The sequence below is a fragment of the Wyeomyia smithii genome, chromosome 1 (assembly GCF_029784165.1).
Source record: "Wyeomyia smithii strain HCP4-BCI-WySm-NY-G18 chromosome 1, ASM2978416v1, whole genome shotgun sequence".
Taxonomy (NCBI): Eukaryota; Metazoa; Arthropoda; class Insecta; order Diptera; family Culicidae; genus Wyeomyia; species Wyeomyia smithii.
The window spans coordinates 127,052,925-127,060,031 of NC_073694.1; the positions used below are offsets into that span (position 1 = coordinate 127,052,925).

General features: G+C 36.5%; 1 long non-coding RNA gene across 1 annotated transcript; it reads right to left on the reverse strand.

The window, feature by feature from the left end:
• Nucleotides 1-464: 464 nt before the first annotated feature.
• Nucleotides 465-6,292, reverse strand: LOC129718105 (uncharacterized). Its single transcript, XR_008726805.1, has 2 exons — nt 5,499-6,292; nt 465-5,128 (listed from the first exon to the last, which is right to left on the reverse strand). It is a non-coding gene; the product is annotated as an uncharacterized LOC129718105 (long non-coding RNA).
• Nucleotides 6,293-7,107: the final 815 nt, after the last annotated feature.

Genomic DNA, 7,107 nt, shown 5'->3' on the forward strand with positions numbered 1-7,107 from the left:
AATTTCACTTGTATTATTAGTTGTGTACTACAGATGTTCACAAAGTACACCCGCGAGAGAAATCAGCAGATATTAATCACTTAGCAGTAAGAACAGGCCATATATTTGCTTTCATCCTAACCCACTCTCCCAAACTGTTCACGTGATGTATAGATGGACTCTAATAACGTAGAGTAATGTATGGCCATCACTTAACACATAAATCAGAATAATACGTATCGTACTACATCTTTTTTGTAAGTGTCCACCTTTACCATCGTAGCGTCTATCTTACCCACCCCAAGTGTCCGTCTTTCCCAACCATGTCAAAAAACAGCAATTTGTAGTAAATAATTATGACAACAGATGATCTTAAGTTTCAATTTGTATGACTACTGCGATCTAAATAGCAGTACCAGAGTAATTATGTAGGTTAAACACGAACCAACCCGATATTTTATAAGTAGACTCAAAACTGTGATTAGTTAGTAAATTTATTCATTAAGACTATTTATTGTCAGATGGATTATTCAAATACATATACAAATACAAATACAAATACAAATATCTTAGGGTGTCCGTCTTTACCTACTTTCCCCTACATATACAAAAATATAATTATGACATCACTAGCATTAATTTGCTCGTACACGCTCGTAAATAATAACTCATGAACTGAGCAACTCTGACTCAGTTTAGAACGATGTTCGTAGACGTCAAAAAATGAGTAGAAGTCCTTTTTGATTTTGAGTAACTTTGACTCACTTTTTGGGTTCCCTTCATATAACTTCTTTCTGAGTAACGTCGCATATACCGACGTCCATTTTGAAAGATGATTACGATGTGCTTCAGTTTGTGACATATGTTTTTTAATTGTGTGCGCCTCAGAAGGCATTATAACTGTTTACTTTTATTACAAGGTAATTATTGATGAACATGTGGTGTCGTTTATTGGCCGTGGCGGATTTCTAGCCAGTAATGAAACTGAACTGTACCCAAAAGATGAGTAATGTTGTACTCAAATTTTGAGTAATAATGACTCATTTTAAAGACGCCTACACCCAACGCAAACGGGGAATATTTTTTTACTTTCGGGCAATTTTTTATTACTTTTTGTGTCTTATGACTGCGCATTATACACAAAAAGTAACAAACAAAAAGTAATAAAAATTATGACGGCCACACGCTTGTATGTGTTTCTGCAGGAGAACATACAGCCAAGCACCGCAATGCATGTGTTGGCAAGACTTCACTCGCTGCATTTGTATTGATGCAACGATTTACTTGAAATGGAAATATGTAATACTGTCTGACCAGAGTTGCCGAGATTGCGAATATTGTTCTGGAAGGGCACGAGTTTTGTATATTCAAACAGGTCCAAATGAGTTTCCATGAACCAATGATTATGTGCTGTAAATAGCTTGCAAGAAAGCGAATGTTTTTATTTTTCTCTAACGCAGTTTACAGTTCGTGATGTCATTTTAAGGCCCATTTCAAGTCATTGAAATCATCAATATTTTATTACTTTCGGGCAATTTTTTATTACTTTTTGTGTCTTATGACTGCGCATTATACACAAAAAGTAACAAACAAAAAGTAATAAAAATTATGACGGTCACACGCTTGTATGTGTTTCTGCAGGAGAACATACAGCCAAGCACCGCAATGCATGTGTTGGCAAGACTTCACTCGCTGCATTTGTATTGATGCAACGATCTGGTTCATTTTTGTCTCCCTTCATCCACACATAATCAGAATCTCAACCGTCAACCTCAAATGTCCAATTAGAAACACTTTCGTTTCGTCCCCCAGTGTTTACTTGAAATAGAAATATGTGATACTGTCTGACCAGAGTTGCCGAAGTTGCGAATATTGTTCTGGAAGGGCACGAGTTTTGTATATTCAAACAGGTCCAAATGAGTTTCCATGAACCAATGATTATGTGCTGTAAATAGCTTGCAAGAAAGCGAATGTTTTTATTTTTCTCTAACGCAGTTTACAGATCGTGATGTCATTTTAAGGCCCATTTCAAGTCATTGAAATCATCAAAGAATGCATACTTTATGACGGGGAAAATGTTGCTTGGCAGCTGTTGTCATATTTTTTCGCTACTCCGTATGCATACAACGAGCGAACTAATACACGCCCACCGGATGAATTGGAGATTGAAAAAACTTGTAACATGTGCAACTTATGCGACGGTGTGTGATTTTTTTTGACTTGAGGTGGAAAGGGAGCATTTTTCGACAGAAAAAACGTTGCATGTGGTGGAAAAGACCATTATTAGATAGTCGTACCTTCATAACACGTGCTAAATATATGACAGTATGTGTTGTTACTTGACTGGGGAAGAATTTTATTGCTTTTTAAGTAATGGATTTGTTACCTAATAGGTAATTTTGCGCTATTGCTTCTAAAGTAATAAGGAAAAGTTTTGCGTGTAGTGTTACTCAGTTTTGCGTATTTGTGGAGTTACTCAATTTAAGAGTTGTTCCACTTTTACGAAAATGCGTCAAATGTTACTCATTTTAGAGTTACTATTTACGAGCGTGTACAATTTATGGCGTCAGAATTCTACTTATACTTTGAATGGCGGAATAACGAAGAACGTTTATTTGCAATTCATAGCAATGAAACTAGATGAAACGAGTATCGTTTTACAAGCTTTCTTTCTCTCTCTGCTACTGACGAACTAAACCAAATACTGACTACAATGGAAATGGCTTGACCAAAAAGGAACTGTAAGAGTGGCTTTTTTACAATTAAATTTAGAAGCTCCGTTAAGATCGGTTGGTACGGATTGTCCCCGATCATAGATTATATTGTAATGTATTGCGCTACACAGTAGGCCTGGCCGTTGAAAAGAAAAATGTATGGAAACCATTTATTTTTAAATGGTGGATATCATTTTCCAGTATCCTTTCAAGTACTGGCTGTATTAGTGTAGACTAGACTAGACTAGATTAAATTTAGAAGCTCCGTTAAACTTTTTGTGTCTCTTCTCATTTTTTTCCAATAAGATACAAAGTAGGAAAGTATGATAGAAAAATAATAAATGAAAATAGGCAGCTTACTAGAAAAAGGATGGCAGTTTAAAACATTACAACCGACATAGACTGAGGAAAATTGGTAATTCACCCTTTATTTCCTGATTTACTAAATCTAAAATGTAGACGTGAGACAAAAGATTAAAGTGTTAGTTATTTATTAAAAACCAAGTGCCGGTGCGAAAGTTATGGTTGGAAGTATTTCTGGAGTCGTGAGAAGAATTAAAAAAAAGGCAAAAAACACACACACAGACAGCACTGCATTTTTCATCGTCCTGCACTCGCTATTAAGAAACTGTCATCATCGTTGAAAGAAGTCTTGCAGGAAAGTGTAAGTTAAATAACACTGGTCGACAAAAGCGAAAAAAGTGCTGTCCCGAAGAAATTATTGCAACACAGAAAACATGCTATCACACATAGAAAACATGCTAACAAACTTTTTGTGACATAAACTTGCCTTCACTTCCCACAGGTGCAGATAGCCTACCAAATCAGGTTTTTGGCAGCGCACTTGGACACTTCCTCCTTCTTTAAACGATCATCCACTTTAAATTTATCTTCTCCAGTGAAAAACTCCTACCCTAGTAGATGTTTGAAATGAGCTTGAACATACGTTTCATCGTCCAATACACAACATCTGCTTTTCGTGAAAAGGTTTGTGTAGAGCGGTCTGACACGGGTTTTGGCAGTTGTTTGTCGGCTTCCATCGCAATTTTTGAACTTTTGAACCTTGTACGTATATAATACACTTCTAACCTTGTCCTTCTGGACGTACAATCTCGAAACTCCAAGCCTTTTGGCCACAACACGAATTGAAGTGTTGGGGTGGCAGGTAATACTCTGAAAAAATGTTAGTGGCTGGGGATACCAAAATTTACAGGAATGGCTGAAAACCTATGTTGTATTTTTCAAGTTTGATCTCTAGGGCCGTACCTGTGTTGACCAGTGTTATGTTTGTTATAACATCCAGATTTTAAAATACTACAAGGTATACAGCCCTAGGGTTGTATGAAACGGTGACGTGGGACTGAACACTGTAATAAGGGGATTTTTTGTTACAAAATATACAGAGACTGCAGATAGAATCAATGTGTTTGCTCAGCGACTGTACTTTTTTTTATTTTTAGCGTCCCCTGGAAATCGATTTTTGAAATCTATTCAACAACACTCGAAAGAATATCGATTATATTTGGCGATATTATGCATGTAGTATTTTTTGTGCAAACAACATGTGTTTGACAAGGAACAAGCATATCGTGCTTGTTGAAGTAGAACCAAGAATTTCTCGTAATGCGTCAGATCTATATCCTCAAAAATCAAATCCAATAATACTTACGTTATCATAATGAATGGTTTTGTCTTATTTAGCTCTGATTAAATCAAATCTATAATATGAATCTTATTTTCAAAATAACATGGAAGCCCTTACAAAGGTTCATTAAATGGCAAACATAAAAGATATGTTAAACAAGATTATTAACAAGTTTTAGCAAAAATCGTAGCAATTAACAATTCCATTTTTGTTTTTTGCTTGACAATTTTTATCATTTGCCTACAACTGTATTCGCTGCATTACGGAAACAGCTAATATACGTTTATTACGGTAAAGCATAGAATAACAATATATCATCTAACAATATTGAAATGTAAAAGGAGATTCTGAAGGAATCTTATTAAATAAACCAAAAACTCACAACCCGCATAATCAAAAACCATTGCTGAAGCGGTAAGGACTTTAACTGTACTTAATGAAGTATGGTAACTGTTCGTGATAATATCTTTTATCAGTTATTACTGTACTAAATTGAATGACTTAAACTATTGAGCTACAATATTATATTCAGTATCCCCAAATAGGATAGTGAGCACTATTTGTTCACCACACCTTCAACGGTTGAAGCTCCATCGAGAAACGAAGAGACATCTACCAGCAAACGCTGTAGTTGCAGGTTTTTGTCAAACTATAATGGAAGGTAATCAAATTGGTCACAAATCTTCCGGCTTTAGTATTTATACAATATTTTTTTCTTTCCAGTATCTCCGAGCAGAACGAAGTTGAAGTCGACATTGCACGACGAATGCAAAACAGCGCCCCTCGCAGCCTGGAAGAATACAAATATGACTACTCACAAAGAGAAATGTGCTACATGGCTGGAAAGTGATGATATTTGCAGGTGAAAAACAAAAACATCATATTTTTGCAAAAAATAAAGCAATCGCCACTAACAATCTTTATAATATTCAAAACAATATCACGACTATTCCACGAACGATTATCAGAATATAAATCAATATAAATATACCATTCATGAAATGATACCTGAACAACTAGAAACTACTGCAAAATAACATATTCGTACTATTTGAAGAATAGTTTTAGTACAAAATTTTGGATTATTAGATAACCATATTGTGTATAATATCGAAAAAAATATGTTCGGGAAAATCGCTGTTTTTGAATGGTAACCATACCTAACGCCTAGTTCACCAAATGGTTATTTCTCAGTTTACTATTAACTAGATGGGTAAAACTAAAGCTGAAATGGTATGTAAATGGTTATGTGACTTTTTTATAAATGGTTAAGATACTATAAGGGAATCAATCGTGTATGGTACCGTCATCCGGGGTGAGATTGTGCCAAAAAATGATGCTTTTTTGTTCTCAAGCTTGTAACGCACACATTTAAGCAAAGAATTCGATCCAAAATACACCAATGCATTCTAGAATGTTTTGTTAACAACTACAACAAATATCTCGTTGTTTTGCTTTCGTCTCGATTAGACGCAAATTGTTTATCTCCGTTTGAGTTTGCAAAATAACAATACACGAGTTATCGTACGGGTGTTTTTTTTTGTCGATTAGTTCTTGTGTTGCGCGATAACAATAGCCTGTTGTATATCGGCAGAATCATCTGCACACTGGTAGGGGCAGGCTACCCCGCCAGTGATATATCAGCAAGAATAATTCTCCCGCACCGCTGTTACCCCGCTAGCAGCACGGACCACCAGACGATCGAACGAGTGGAAGTCAACTACAAGTGGCATCTACAAGGTCGCGTGTAAGATACGGCCACTGTGTCACAACACGAAGCTTGATCGTCATTGTTTGTTCTGCGGAGACCCTCGATTAATCCAACTGTCAGCCGTGAGGTCGTGACTTAGACGTTCGGTGAAGTATTACATTTAGAATTTTTACTATAATTATCAATATTATTACTATGTGATAATATTATTATTAATATTATTATTGATATTATTATCATTGTTATTATTATTATTATTACTTCAATTATTATTATTATTATTATTATTATTATTACTATTGTTATTAGTATTAGTATTACTGTCTTTTTTTTATTTGATCCATTGTAGATTGAAAAATTGTTTTTAAAATTTAATATCAACTACTTGAACCCCCCCCCCCCCCCCCCATATTCGAATATTTATCGTTTGTGTGCGGTAGAGCGTAACGCTCCCGCAAAATGGACGACATGCAGGTGCAACTTTTCCTGGATGTGGAAACAAACGGGGAAGAAATTGAAATTTCTCCCATCAGCTCACCCCTACCTTCCCCTGTGCCCTCCCCATTGCCAAGTCCTGTACCAAGAGTACCGGAAGTACGGGTAAAAGCTTACCCAGATGCCGCTGACGGTCCCTACGTTGTTTTTTTCCGGCCCATAAAGAAGCCATTGAATATTATTCAAATTGGCAAAGACCTGGCAAAACATTTGTCGGCCGTAACCGAGATTACGAAGGTGAGGCCGAACAAACTGCGAGTTGTCGTGAGTAGCTTGAAGCAAGCAAACGAAATTGCTGGCTACGAGCTCTTCACGAGAGAGTATCGCGTGTACATCCCTGCCAAGGATGTAGAAATCGACGGTGTGGTTACCGAGGGGAATCTCACTGTCGATGACATTTTGCGTCATGGAGTTGGCTGTTTTAAAAACCCTTTGATGCAAAGTGTAAAGATACTGGATTGCAAGCAATTGCATTCAGTATCCATCGAAGAAGGGAAGAAGAAATTCCTCCCTTCGGATTCCTTCCGAGTAACATTCGCCGGATCCACGCTGCCGAACTACGT